General features: G+C 46.5%; 1 protein-coding gene across 2 annotated transcripts in view; it reads right to left on the reverse strand.

Moving 5' to 3' along the window:
• TSNARE1 (t-SNARE domain containing 1) overlaps positions 1-15,039 on the reverse strand; it is a 1,594,453-nt gene that overhangs the window by 1,241,916 nt on the left and 337,498 nt on the right. The window lies entirely within an intron of this gene.

The raw sequence follows: 15,039 nt of genomic DNA on the forward strand, positions 1-15,039 counted from the left end.
GATTTAAACGTAATAACTGTAAACTGCTGTTTAGAACCATGTATCACCATCGACTTAGGTAGCATGAATTAATTCCCTTCTTTGTTTATGTACATTAGGGTGGGCAGCTCTTGTGTTCATAAGCGGACTGGAAACCGTGATCACATTTTGTACAAACATGTTTCATAAAGAATTGAGTTTATTTTTAACCCTTTCATAAAAATGGCACATGCAATTAATTGTCACTTTAAGATGGCAATGGCATCATCACAATGCTTAATACAGGATATTCTCCCATTTATTTAAATTATATTGTTAATGTTGACTCTCACATTTGCTTTCATACAGTTTACTCTAATAGGAGTTACCAGATAATAGTGAAAACACCATTCTTGAATTTCCAATTATTGCAGAAGATCACATTTTATACAATATTCTGGGAATTAATCAGATTTCAACATCAGCGCTAATTAATTTCTTGAAGCATCTTTTTGAAGTTCCATTTTCATTAAAAAAAAAATGTCATCATTAATAAATGGGCTTGAAATCTATTCGATTCCAGTGCTATTCACCTACATGGTGAGCATTCATCAAGTTTACAAGGGACCTCTTTTAAAAAATATAAAATGTTTAAAAAAAATCAATTTAATTTTTTGTCAATTATAAAAACACATTTTTTCCAAGATATTTCCTCATCAACGGAATGCTCTTTTTTCCAAACAACCGATTGACATTAGGTTCTGAAAACGGCACAGCAATAAATATATTGGTCAAAAGTATGTCATATGTTTCAACAACCACTTAAAAGTATTTACAAGGAAAATGGAGCCATGAATCCCAAATATATGATTGCGAATTAATGTTGTTTTGTTGATGTAAGTTTTAAAGTGGTAAATTTGATAGACCTAAATTGGTTGTTGCATTTTGTTATTTTCTCCTTTTAACCCTCCTCCTTTTCCACTACTTCTACGTATTTCTGATGCGTGTATGCAGTACACCCCATTTTGGCGCGGCCGTTCAGAGCGGCCAGTTGGCCGCAGCGGCCGATTCGGCGCACCCATTTTGGCGCCGCCGATTTGGCGCGAGGGACGTTTGGACGTGGCTGACATTGCAGCTACGTTTAAACTCCCTCACGCCAAATTCAAAAGCATAATTATTTTCAAATGCAGCATGTTGACAGGTACTGTGCCCGTTAACGTGTTTCATTCAAATAGAATTGTGCGTGTGGATTTGGTTTAAACTTTGTTCTCCCCCTTTATCTTTTTCCCGTTGTCTACCTGTGCTTTTTCCTTCTATATTTCCCTCGTCCCATTTTCTTGCATTATTTGCAATATTTTCAATGGCAGTTCCAGCCCTGTTGGATTTGGCAGGGCTGGGACTGCACAGCTCCCAAAGTTTTCATAGGTAGGGCTGGATGTGTCATGGACAAGGGACATCAGTGGAGCCATGTGCGGGTCCCATTGTTGGAGTAGACAGGACTGACTCTGGTCATGGGTACGGTGCGTCAGTAGAGCCAGTGTTGGAATAGAGAAGGCTGGGGTATGTCATGGATGATGTAGACCGATGGGATCCTTGTGTGGGTCAAAGGTTTTTAATGGACAGGGGTGGAGATAGTCCTAGGTAAGGTACATAGATAGAGCCCTGTGCGTTAGGGCGGCACCATGCCTCTGGCGCTTTGAGGAGGTTGCAGACAGAAGGCAGCGCTCGCCGCTATGCCTCTGACTGGGAAGGGGTGTCGAGAGATATGGCTGGACCGGGGTGCATCAAGTGAGCTCCGTGCCGGTCCGAGTGTTGGAATAGCCAGGTGTGGAGCATCTTAGGATCGAGGTGCTTTGAATAAATGTGGGTACAGCTACTGGAATATCCTAGGCAGCATCAGCAGGTCAGGATTAAGGTGCATCCTCGGAGCCCAATGTTAACTAATCGCAATAGGTGCCTCATCGAGCGGGGCCCACAGGCAGAGGCGGTTTACTGGGATAGAGTAAACTGCAGACAGTGCACAGAGCCCACTGCACTATCTCTTGGCGCTTTAGATAATAGGTGTTATTACCCAACTCAATGTGCTTTGCAACTTTGCAAAATGACATCAGCACTGCCAGGAATTAACTCTTTCCCTTGAGCTCTCTACAGAACTCGGATGCAGGCACATGTACCTGCTGAGCTATCTGGCTTCACAAGGTTCGTGAGACCTGCTGCAGGTTAGTCATAGCTATTGACGGAGGACAAAGGGCTCCCCTGAGATGTCTAACTGTAACTGGAGCCTAAACTCCACAAGCTGTAGACAGAGCTCTGGACTGGCACATTTCCTGATTGAACTACTTTAGTTCATTGGGAACAACATGTGACCTGCAGGTTACACGTGCATCTTTGCCAATGGGCTACACCCACGCTGCTATCTTACCAGGATTGTAACCGAGAGCAGACATATGAACCCACTGTGCTATGCATTTGTTATTTGAAGATAGAGCGCTTTACAGCAGAGGCACTACCACACCGACGGCTCTTTTGCAGCAAGCTGAACTTGTGACCTGAGTTTTCTGTAAAATGTGCTTTATCTGTCTGACCTGTCTTGTTGGCACAGTATAGACTCAGTGAGAAAGCATCTTAGCTATTTGAATAAATGCTTAAAATGAAACCAAAAGTGGGGATGGGAGGGACTGGGACACCTTCCAGACAGACGCTGGAACATGTCTAAGAGGGGAAATTAACCCCTATGTAATTCTATCTGTATCGCCGTGTGTGCGGGTGCGAGCGTTCTGAATGCGTACCTGATTGGGTTTTCTTTTATATCTGCGTCGGTAGGGACATGCTTCTGTGTATGCACGTTTATCATCCCCTCTGTGTTGCTATACTTTACTGTGAATATTACATTACATTGCGAATTTGAGTGTGGCAGTGTGCATGAGTCTCCTGCATATTCTGTATGGCATTGTTACTGTGTTTTTGCATGTGTGGGTATCTTTGTGTGTACAGGTCTAAGTACCTGATTGTTGCAGGTTGTGAGTTTGTGTATTTTTTTTGTGCGTCTGTGCCATTTCTGTATCTTTGAGTAAGTCTGTAGATGTGACCGCGTGTTGGTGTGTCTATAGGGGGCGTGCAATGTATGTTTATTTTGCGTGTGTGTGCTTTGCCCGAGATGTTTGGAATTCCAGGCGCCGGGAAGGGGGCTGCTGTGGAGAAAATACTCAAGTGGATGAGTACAGCAATTACGTCTATGAGTTCAACTGCCGCATCATTCATATATTTAAAAAAAACGGCATTCTTGGCGGCAAAAGATCCTGCGGCGAAGCGTCCCTGCGCCAAAATGTCTCCTGCGCCGAAGCGGTCGCAGCGAATCGGCCCGCGCCTAACTGGCCGCGCCAAATCGTCCTGCTCTGGCGTGTATGTGCTTAGATTCACATGCTGTTCATAGGCTGACATCTAGTGGTAGGTGCAGAGTATTGCATTCTTGTTTTCGAGTTTCAAAAAGGAACGTTGACAAGGCATGCTTGTAATACTATCCCTGCGTGACATGTATTGTACCCATGATACTTAACGCGTTGAGGTTTCTTTGTTATGTTTCTGACGAAAGGGAGCATGAAGTATGCGTGAGTACCATAGATAAAGAAGGTGTTAGCCATCTATATGCCTTCAACTCCATGAGGGGAGGAAGGCATGCACATGTGAATCTAAACAGATATAAGCATCAGAAAAAATATTAGAGTATGCAATGTATGCCTTCTGAGGCTTGTGGATCTGCTTAAACTCACATGCTTGCACAGACTAGCGAGCAGTACCTGGAGAAGATGGTGAGATGTCTGAAGGTACAGCAGCAAAAATATGTCTTAACACCACTGATCCTCCCTGAGAATCCGGTTTACAATACATATATAGACATTAGGGCTGTGTGAAGTTGTGAAATGAACTCCAAGTAACCACATTGCAAATAGCACCTAACGGTACATTTGTAATAAAAGCTAAAGCAGCCCCTCAGCCTGAGTCGTGTGCGCTCTGGACGTGAAAGGTAGAGTTTTTTTGGATAGGGAATAACACATTTGTATGCATTTGACCATCTATTTCAAATTGCTGCCTTAGAGACAGGATCCCCTTTCTCTCCCTGCAGCTATGGAGACAAGGAACTGATCTATTTTCCTTAGTGGTTTGGTGTTGTCTAGGTAATACATTACAGCCCTCCTAACATCTAATGTATGGAGAAGAAAGAAATATGTGTTCTTAAAACCACTTGTTCTTTATGAATAACAATAAATTGATCTTGAACTGAGAGGGCTTGCAGTTCACCAACCCTTCTTATTGATGTAATGGGCATCAGAAACAGTGTCTTGTAAGTGAGATGTTTAAGACTGGTTTTATGCATTGGCTCAAATGGGTGACAGATGAATTTAGTAAGTGCAACATTGAAGTCCTATCCTGGGACTGGATTTGAAATTGAGGAGTATAGTCTTTAACCCCTTCGATGAAGGGGTTAAAAGGCTATACGCTTTAATTACTGGAATGTTTCACCAAGATATTTTACTCTTATAGGAGTGTATGCAGAAAGTGCTGCTAAATGAACCTAAGGTCATTAAAGACTCACCCGGAGTCTAACAAGTAAAACGCTTAAATAACTATGTGAGAAGGTAAGCAGTCAATAGGATTGATGCTATGTGTTCCGCACCAAATGACAAAGCGTTTCCACTTGTTGAAATAGTAGTATCTCGTGTTGGGTTTGCATGCCTCTTTTAGGATGTCCATACATCTTTGTGATACATTTAAATGTTCAAAGTATGTGACTTCAGGCGCCAAGTTCATGTTTGAGGACATGGATAAAGTGTTGTTCCATGATGATGGGACAGTTTGCTGTAAGGGGACGGAGGTTTGCCTGCTGCGCAAAGAGACATCTTGAGCAGGTGTGAAAACTATGGTTGACGTGTCCACATTGGCGCTACTAGAATACGTTTGACTTGTTCCTGGTGCATCTTGTGAACAATTTTGTTGCAAAGTGGTGTTGGGGGAAAGGCGTAAGCAAATCTCCCGGACTAGTTCATCCAGATAGCATTCCCATTGGACACTGTTTGGGAATACCCTGGGGGTTTAGTCTGGGCATTGTGCTTTCAAGTTGCAAAGAGATCTAGGTTTGGCTGACCCCAGTTGTGAAAATGTGTCGTGCTTTGAAGGAAGTTCTGCTTCTGCTTAGCACATCGACTAGACAGTTGCATTCCCCTGGAACATGTTGCGATAGGACGAACATGATGTGCTTTAGTACCCAATGTCGTATGTTCTGGGCTAGTTTGGACAGACCGGATGAGTATGGAATATCTTGCCTGTTTATATAGAACATGGCTGTAATGCGGTCTGTTAGAAGTAGGACTGCTTTCCCCCTGTAGCTGGTGGTTGAAAGCTTGAGGAGCTTTAAACACTGCCAGCAGCTCAAGAAAGTTGATGTGTTTGTTTGCTAGTGACCGTGTCCACACGCCGTGTGCACTACGCTGGAGAAGATGTGATCCCCTCCCTGATAGCGATGCATTTGTGGTTAGAGTGGCCCTTACTTCGGGTGTGGTGGATGATTTTTCCTTCAAATGGTTTTATTTTGTCCACCACTGCAGAGAGTGAACGAGGGACCGCAAAATGACCACTAGATTGTCCCACTGATCGCTTGTTTGTGACCATTGATCGCCAACCACTCTTGCATAGGACGCCTGCGCAGCAGAGCATGAAGAACTAAGTAAATGCATGAAGCCACCATCCTGAGAAGGCGCATGGCCTCTCATACGGTTATCTGATGACAAGCAACATAATGAGAGATTTGAAAAGGCATGTTTTGTACCCTCTCGTTGGAGGGGAAGACTAAGGCATCTTCTGTCAGAATCAGAGTTCCAAGAAACTGTTTTACTTGACTTGGAACAAGACGTTATTATTTCTCATTCATTGAGAAGCCTAGCTTGAAGAGTAGGTGGATTGTTTCTTGGGTGTTTTGTTGACACGCTAGAGGTATCTCTCCTGTAAGTGGACAGTTGTCGAGATACGGGTACACTGGAATTGACTGACTGTGCAGGTGTGCTGCTACAACTGCTAGCACTTTGGTGAATACCCTTGGAGCGGAGACTATGCTGCTATGCTGAAGCAAAGTACTTTGAACTGGTAATGAGTAGTTCATACCTTGAACCTTGGGCATTTTCTGTGTGCTGGCAACATTGAAATAGGAAAGTATGCATCTTTATTTTCCAATATTGCCATGTAATGCCCCTGTTTTAAGAGTGGAATTACTTCTTGAAGTTTTGTCATTCAAAATGTTTGCGATTCGACATATGTGTTTGCTGGATGTAGGTCTAACACCGGGTGCATAGTTGAATCCTTTTTAGGTACAAGAATACCCTTGTTTACCTCTTGAGGCGGGACCAGTTCTATTGCTCCTTTGTGCAGAAGAGACTGTATTTCGTCCTCTAGAATCCGCTGGTGTTCCTCCGATATTCTTCGGTGTCTTGGTTCATGGTAACAAGCTTTTTCAAGGAACTCTATGGAGAACCCTTTGGACACAGTTGATAGTAACCGCTTGTCCGAAGTGATTCCCTCCCATGTGTGGATGAATTGTGAGATGTGCCCGCCTACTGGGGAGCTATGGGAGGGAACTTGAATGGGTATGTCATTGTTTTGGGGCAGCAGTGCCCTTGGCGACTGCACCTCTACTACGACCTCTACCTCGCTTAAAGTCCTTTTGAAAGCTGGATTGATAGGGGGTGGATTGTGAAGTGGCAGAATACTAAGGCAATGAAGATCCTTGGGAGTAGCTAGTTTGTGTTGTTTGTGGCTATGCTGGCCCTCGAAAAAACAGCGGGTGATCAAAACACCCCGCTGTACATAAGGCTTATTTGAAATTTGGCCTAAAGTCTTTAGAGTCTCATGCTCTTTTTTTGCATTTTCCAGGGCATGGTCTGCTGCCTTACCAAACACATTTGCTTCTATCGATTTATTGAGTAGGGCGACTTGTGTTTCAAGCTTAAAGTCTGACTGACGCATAGCGTGCCCTTTGACGCAATTCTGCCTGCAGTATCTGCTGCATCGAAAGTGCCCTTAATAATGTCATTTGCAACCTGTTTGCCTTCAGCCGCAGTATTTCAGATTATAAAGGATTGGGGTTCTGGGACAGAGTCTAATTGACCCTGCACAATGTCCCATACCGCTCTGTTGTAGCTGGATAGAAGAGTACTATTATTTGCAATGCGTACTTGGTAAGCAGATGAAGTAGCTACTTTTTTCACCAATGCAAAATGTTTTTTACTTTCTTTTTCGGGCGGTGCTTCAGCTGATGCCAGAGGAGTGCCTGCTCTTTCCCAGGTGGTAGTTACCACTAGAGAATCTGGTTTAAGTTGTCCTCATACAATAAGGAGTCTGAAGGAGCAGGTCTAAATGTTTTTTCTATGCAGGCGTAACTGATTGGAGAAGTGGAATAAATAATCAATTTATATTCTTCCAACACTTCAACAAAATCCATATCTGTATGGTTTCTTGAATCTGGATCTTAAAATGATCTGCAGCCTTTTTGAGTAAGTAATAGTAAAGAATTTGGTCATGAACAGGTGAGTCAGCTAGTGGGTGGTCCTGATCTTCAGGTGATGGGAGTAAATATTCATTAGGGTCATCAGATATCTTCAGGGTCATCACCGGGGTAATTATCTAAAGTTCCCTGATCATCTGCACCCTCTTAATATTGTCATCTATTACCACTTGCACAACCTCATCTTGCGGTTGTGTAGAGGTCACCTGGGAGATTTTGCATGGGGGCTGCCCTCTTCTAAATGAAGATGCTTTTGTCGCACTGGGTATCTTTCCATAAAAGTAACAAAAAAAAAATACTTTATCCATCGCCGCTTCAAAACGTTATTTAGAACCGGTTCTTGGTGTATCTTTTAGATATACAACCTCTTCAGGCTCCGATGAATGGTGTGTGTAAAGCTTCCAACAAAGGCGATGGGCTTGTGTGTCATTTGACGGCTGTTTGAAAGGGTTTGACAAAGAAGTCGCTTGTTTTGGCATACGCTGAGGAATGTGTGCCTTCTGCTCGCCGTTTATTTGGATAATAGGCCTTGTCGCGCAGGTGGAGTGGGCGCAGAGGACTGTGTTGTGGAAGAGGCACAGAAATGCATTCAGTCACCGCGGGACCATGTTTTAATGATGGAATGGCTGGGGGTTGTATGTTTACAGTGTTTATGACCACTCCTGTGTTGTTTGTATTAATATGTGCCACTGTTACCGGTGATGGTCTCCATCTGCCGAAGGGGGAGACTGGCACACAGGAATCAGCAGACCCCATATTTTACGTGATCACTTTGGGTGCCAGAACTGTCGTGCTCCTCTTCTGACTCTTCAGCACCCGTTAGGATATCTGAATAAGCTTCGGCCTGCATGGCCAATGCTGTGTGCGACGATCCTTTAATGTCTTAGGCCAAAAAAAGCAGACAAGCTGAGCAGCATTTTTCGCAATGGTCTCTCAGGAGGTAGCGATTACACACCCGTTGTATGTCCTTCCGGGTTTATTTTGTTTGTTACAGGAAGGGCAGAATTTAAAAAGAGCATACTGAAGAGGCATGGAAGTGAAAAGTAGAGTGTATAGAGAGTGTGTAAATCTCTACATTCTCTAAGAGAAAGAATATGGATTCCTCCCCCCCCCCCCTCCCATCACTCTCCCTATTGTACAGGCCATAGCCTGGGGTAGGCCAAAGCAGCGAACTGTCATCAGATGTGCAGACAGTCGTAGAAATGCTTCTTCTCTCTGGAAATGTCGAAAAACTGCTGCGACGTTGATCAATGAAGCTGTTTTAAGAAACTGTAGCGATTTAAGTCCCAATATAGGACAAAAGGCTATAAGCCACGAACTCTGCAATATGCGACAGACCACGGTGGTGGAAAAAAACAATCAGAGGTACATCACTTTAAGGATAGTATTACAGACACGCACAGTCGACATCCCTTTTCAAACTTTGAAAACAAGTCATGCAATACTCTGCACCTACCACTAGATGTCGGCGTATGCAAGCATGTGATTCTAAGCAGATCCACAAGCCTCAGAATATATATATATATATATATATATATATATATATATATATATATATATATATATATGATACATTACTCACCGTAATCGTATTTCTGATGCTTGTATCTGCTTAGATTCACATGCTGTGCATAGGCCGACATCTAGTGGAAGCTGCGGAGTATTACAGTTTGTTTTTCGAAACTCGGAAATGGGCGTCGACACAGGCGTGCCAGTAATACTATCCCTAGTGTGACGTCCACTGTACCCAAGATCCCTCACGCGTCTAGGATCCTCAGATTGTATTTTTTCTGACATGAGGAAGCATGAGGAGTAGCGTGAGTACAGATAATCCAAGCAGATAGACAGAAAGGTAAGACTACAAGCAATCATGCGCCTTCTCTCGGAGGGGAGGAAGGGTGGGTCGCATGTGAATCTAAGCAGATACAAGCATCAGAAATACGATTACAGTGAGTAATGTATCCCTTCTGAGGCTTGTGGAATCTGCTTAGATCACATGCTGTGCATAGATTAGCGAGCAGTACCAGAAGAAGGAGGAGGTGGGATGTGAGAAGGGTCATGAGCAAACAGGTGTCTTAGAACCGCTTGTCCCACTTGTGTATCTGTCTTGGAATGAGTGTCAATGCAGTAATGCTGAGTAAAAGTGTGAATAGAGCTCCAAGTAGCTGCTTTGCAAATGGTGTCGAGGGGAACATTTGCAATGAAAGCCAGAGTGGCCCCAATGCCTCTAGTAGAATGGGCCCTTGGCGTAAAAGGCAGAGTTTTTCCAGAAAGAGAGTAACACAGCTGTATACAGTTGATAATCCACTTCGAGATCGCGCCTTTAGAGACGCGATCCCCCTCTCTGCCTGTAGCTACGGAGACAAACAGTTGATCTGTTTTCCTTAGCGGTCTGGTTTTATTTACATAGTAGAGGACCGCCCTACGCACATCAAGGGTGTGTAGTTTCACCTCAGCTGAGCTTTGCGGGTTCTGGAAGAAAGCCGGAAGCTCGATGGACTGGTTTACATGGAACTTAGATATAAATTTAGGTGAGAACCTAGGGTGTGTGCGTAAAACCAGTTTGTCTTTGTGGATAGTAAAGAAAGGATCCTGCACTGACAGAGCCTGAATTTCACTGACCCTTCGTATAGAGGTAATGGCTACTAAGAAGGCCATTTTATAAGTCAGGTGTTTGAGACTACTTTTATGCATGGGTTCGAAAGGGGGGCCCATGAGCTTAGCTAGCACCACATTGAGGTCCCATCCTGGCGGTGGGTTCGAAATAGGCGGGTGAAGTCTCTTTACTCCTTCCATGAAGGCTTTAACTACTGGTACTTTCCACCACGATACTTTGTTATGGGATGTGGTGTAAGCCGAGAGGGCTGCCAGGTGTACCTTTAGAGAGTTAAAAACCAACCCTGCGTCCAGCAGGTGGAGCATGTATGTTACAACGTTGGAAGGAGTGCAATCAACTGGGTTGATTTGTTTATTCTGGCACCAAATAACGAATCTCTTCCACTTGTCAAAGTAACAGTGCCTTGTGTTTGGTTTCCTGGATTCTTTTAGGATGTCCATACACCTCTGTGGTAATTTGAGATGCCCAAACTCTATGCCCTCAGGAGCCATGCTGCCAGGTTCATTGAGTTGGGTTCCTGGTGCACTGTTTGACCTTGTTGCTGGGACAGTAGGTTGTACCAGGCTGGGAGTTTGATGGGCTCGCACACCGCCATCCTGCGTAGGTGTGGAAACCATGGTTGTCTCGCCCACATGGGAGCAACTAGGATGAGCGTCATCGATTCCTTGTTCATCTTGTACACCACCTTCCTGATGAGAGGAGTTGGTGGAAAAGCGTACGCAAACATCCCTGACCAGTTCATCCACAGGGCGTTCCCTTGGGAGTCTGGCTGGGGGAACCTGGATGCAAATCCTGGGCATTGTTTGTTTTCGCTTGTGGCGAATAGGTCTATAGTGGGGAAACCCCACTGAGAGAAGAGATCTTCTACGATATCTCTGTGAAGGACCCATTCGTGTTCTTCTGGGAGGGAGTCTCTGCTTAGGGCATCCGCTAGGGAATTGAGCTCCCCTGGAACATGTTGTGAAGACAGGAAGATGTTCCGTCTGAGTGCCCATATCCAGATTTTCTGGGCAAGCTTGGACAGATTTGGCGAACGAGTCCCTCCTGGTTTGTTCAGATAGAACATGGCTGTCGTGCTGTCCGTCCGGATCTGCACCGACAAGTTTAGCAGATGGGGCTCGAACGCCCGAAGCGCTCGGAATACTGCCAGAAGCTCTAGCAGGTTGATGTGGTTCTTGGTTACTGAGTGAGACCAGAGACCCTGAGCTGTGTGGTGGAGATGGTGAGCCCCACCCAGTCAGGCATGCATCTGTAGTCACCACTGCCTGTACTTCGGGATCGTAAAAGGGTTTTCCCCTTGCGAGATTCTTTCTTGTCCACCAGTGTAAGCTCTGTACGAGTGTTGGCGAAACGACCACTAGATCGTCCCACTGACCACTTGCCTGAGACCACTGTTTCGCCAACCATTCCTGCATGGGACGCATGCGCAGACGCGCGTGGGGGACCAGGTAAATGCATGACGCCATCATGCCCAGTAAGCGCATTGCTTTGCGTACCGTTATTTGTTGACCTGACTGATAATGTGGAATTTGCAGTAGTATATTCCGAATTCTCTCTTCCGAAGGGAAGGTCAACCCTTTCTGAGTATCTAGGATTGCTCCTAGGAACTGTTTTGAGGTGTTCGGCACCAGACTTGACTTCTTCTCGTTGATAGAGAAGCCTAATTCGTGGAGGAGGTCGATAGTCCTCTGAATGTTTGACTTGCAAATTCCTGGGGTTTCCCCCGTTATGAGCCAGTCGTCCAGATAAGGGTACACTGGGATTGCCTCCCTGCGTAGGTGTGCAGCTGCCACCGCCAGTACCTTGGTGAATACCCTTGGTGCTGAAGCTATCCCGAAGGGTAGTACCTTGAATTGGTAGTGGCGACTGTCCACCTTGAAGCGCAAGTATTTTCTGTGCGCTAGGAGCATGGAAATATGAAAATAAGCATCTTTCATATCCAAGGTTGCCATGTAATCCCCCTTTTTTAGGAGGGGGATTACCTCTTGTAGCGTGGTCATACGGAATTTTTGGGGCTTGACATACTTGGGCGCATTGTCAAATCTTTCTTTGGCACAAGGAAGTAAATTGAATAGATACCCTTGTTTACCTGGTGTCCTGGGACGAGTTCTATCGCGTCCTTTTCTAGCAGAATGGCGATCTCCTCGAGAAGGATCTTCTGATGTTCTAAGGAGTGTATTCTTTGTCGTGGAGGGTGGTTTCGGGGACGCGGCAGTAATTCTATACAATATCCTGTGGACACTGTTGACAGCACCCATCTGTCTGAGGTGATCCCTTCCCAAGCCTGGGTGAAGTTGGAAATGCGTCCCCCTACTGGGGTTGCGTGAGAAGGGACCCTGAACTGAGTTTCACTGCTTTGGTGGAGGCGTGCCACCTCCCTTGTTGGGGCTGCCTCTGCCTCTTCCACGACCTCTCTCGTTACCCCTGCCGTAACTTTGGGTAGACTGCTGGTTGTTGTTCCATTGTGTACCCTGTCCTTGGGCATAGTTGCCTCTTTGTGAATTTTGGCCGTGTGGGCGACGAAAATTACTGTTCCCCCTCTGGTTAGGGGGTTTGTTGGTAAGCTGGCCAAGGGATTTGAGAATCTCGTATTCGTCCTTGGCATTCTTAAGTGCGTCTTCGACCGCTTTTCCAAACAATAGATCGGGTTCCACCGGCTTGTCTATTAATGAAGCCTGGGTTTCTGTTTTGAACCCCGACTGCCGTAACCACGCATGTCTCTTGATAACAGTACTTTCTGCTATCAATCTTCCTGCGTTGTCCGCGGCGTCGAAAGTTGCTTTTAATATGCAACCAGACACGGCTCTCCCTTCTGCAGAGATCCGAGCCAACTGGCCCTTTAACGGTTCAGGAGCAGAGGCTATGAGCGCCGCGACCTCTTCCCATTGATGGCAGTTGTAACTTGCCAACAGGGTGGTGGAGTTTGCAATCCTTGCTTGGTAGGCGGACGTTGAGGCTACCTTCCTGCCAAACCCGTACAGTTTTTTGCTCTCCTTGTCGGGAGGAGCTTCTGACGACGATAAGGGTGTCCCAGCCCTCTTCCGAGTGTTGGTAACCACTAGGGAGTCTGGTTTAAGATGTCCTCTTATATAAAGAGGGTCAGACTGGGCTGCCCGAAAAAGTTTTTCGACTCTGGGGTTGACGGCTCTGGTGAGGTTAGGATTCACCAGGGATGGATCTATTCTACGTTGGATGGATTTAAGGATAGGGATGGTCTGAGCGACCGGCCTCCTCTCTCCCACCAACTCTTCTGCGAAGTCCCTTTCCTCCTGTACACCGTGTGTGTCGATGTGAAAATGTTCTGCTGCGCGAGCGAGAACTTCATTAAGGAGGGGCTGGTTATCAACTGGCGAGTCAGTAACTGGGGCTTCGCTCTCTACCGGGGAATCTACTCTGTAAATTTCCTGCTCATCTTCTATCTCCTCCAGGTCCTCATCATCCGCATAGTATTCAGTCCCGGTTTGTTCCTCCATAATTTCAAACTCCTGGTCCCCTTCAGGGAAAGGCTGTCCTTGGTATCTGGGGTGTGGAGTAGAGTATGGAGTAGAGTAAGGCTGCACCTTGAAGGGTTCAGGTCTTTCGAACCGGGCCTTTTTACTTAGGGGGATAGGATCAGAGGAGCCTGAGGGTGTGGCCCCTTGAGGGTCATACGAAAGGAAATGTTCTGGGTTTTTGTCATAAAAATCAGCTAAGGAAGACATCCTTGACATGACCCTGTCTATGTCTTCACTGGACCATTCTTTGGAACAGGGTATGACTTTAGTAGGCAACTTAGAGGACTTATCAAGGGTACCCTTGCTGGATGTTGATGTCCCAGTAGATTTGTGTTCGTCTGTCTGCTTAGGGTGGAAGGATGGTCTTACAGGAGTGGAAGGCTGTGCTTTCCGCTGTTTCCCCCCCTCCCCGTGCGTGGAAAAATGTTTTCCCTGCCCCTTGGAGGCCCAGACACTTTCGCCGCCTGGCGTCGAGTGTCGGGAGAGGTATCTGTGTGTTTCGAGCGTGGGGCCTCGCTGGTGTTAACTGCGGCCTTGGTCTCCTGGAGCGCGGCCTGGGGGTGGAAGTCGTCTTCGTCTTTCGACGATCGAACTTCCGTTAATCTAGGGAGCGAGGCACTCTTGGCAAGAGTGGATGATTGCCTTGCGTCATGAGGCGATCTCGATCGAGAGCGCCCAGAGGGCACCGAGTCGGACCGTTCTATCTGTGCCTCTTTCCGAGAAGTCGACGTCGTCGAGGTTCGGTTGGACTTAGTGTGCTTAGTGTGTGTAGGGTGTGTAGCGCTTGCGTCGCCGGGGGTCTTCCCCATAGCCGCCCTGCCGGACAACCTTCCGAGGTCGGGGACCTGCGCTCGGCAGTCTTTCGACGCCGTAATGCCCTCGCCGTCCGAAAGTACGGCGTCGCTGCCATCGCTGAAGGCGCCCTCCGCTGCCATGGCCGCCTGCCTGGCGTGGTGGGCCCAACGCTTTGTCGAACGGTCCTTAAGTGTCTTAGGCTTAAACCTACTACACACTCTGCAGTTCGCTTCGGGGTGGTCCCTCGGCAAGCAGAGATTGCACGTGGCGTGCCTGTCGACCGAAGGGTATTTGCGGTTGCACTTGGGGCAGAATTGGAAAGGGGTACCCTCTATACGCACCTTTAGGCAGCGGGCTGGTAAGTGTAGGAAATATATAAGGTGTACCTATATACCAAGAGTGAAGAGTATGTACCACCCCCCACTCTCCCTACTTGCAGGGCCGAGGCCAGCGGCCTACTAGGCCCGGGCCGAGGCCAGCGGCCTTCCGAGGCCCAGATCCGTCGTGCAGCAGCCGACGGTCGATGTCTTCTCCAGCCGTCGTCGAGTGTCGACGTTGGGGTGGGGAAGGATGTCAATAAATAATTTTAAACTTCAATAATTAGCAGAAGTATGGCTAAGGCC

Source organism: Ambystoma mexicanum, chromosome 5q (genome assembly GCF_040938575.1).
Source record: "Ambystoma mexicanum isolate Mex_15411 chromosome 5q, UKY_AmexF1_1, whole genome shotgun sequence".
Lineage (NCBI taxonomy): Eukaryota > Metazoa > Chordata > Amphibia > Caudata > Ambystomatidae > Ambystoma > Ambystoma mexicanum.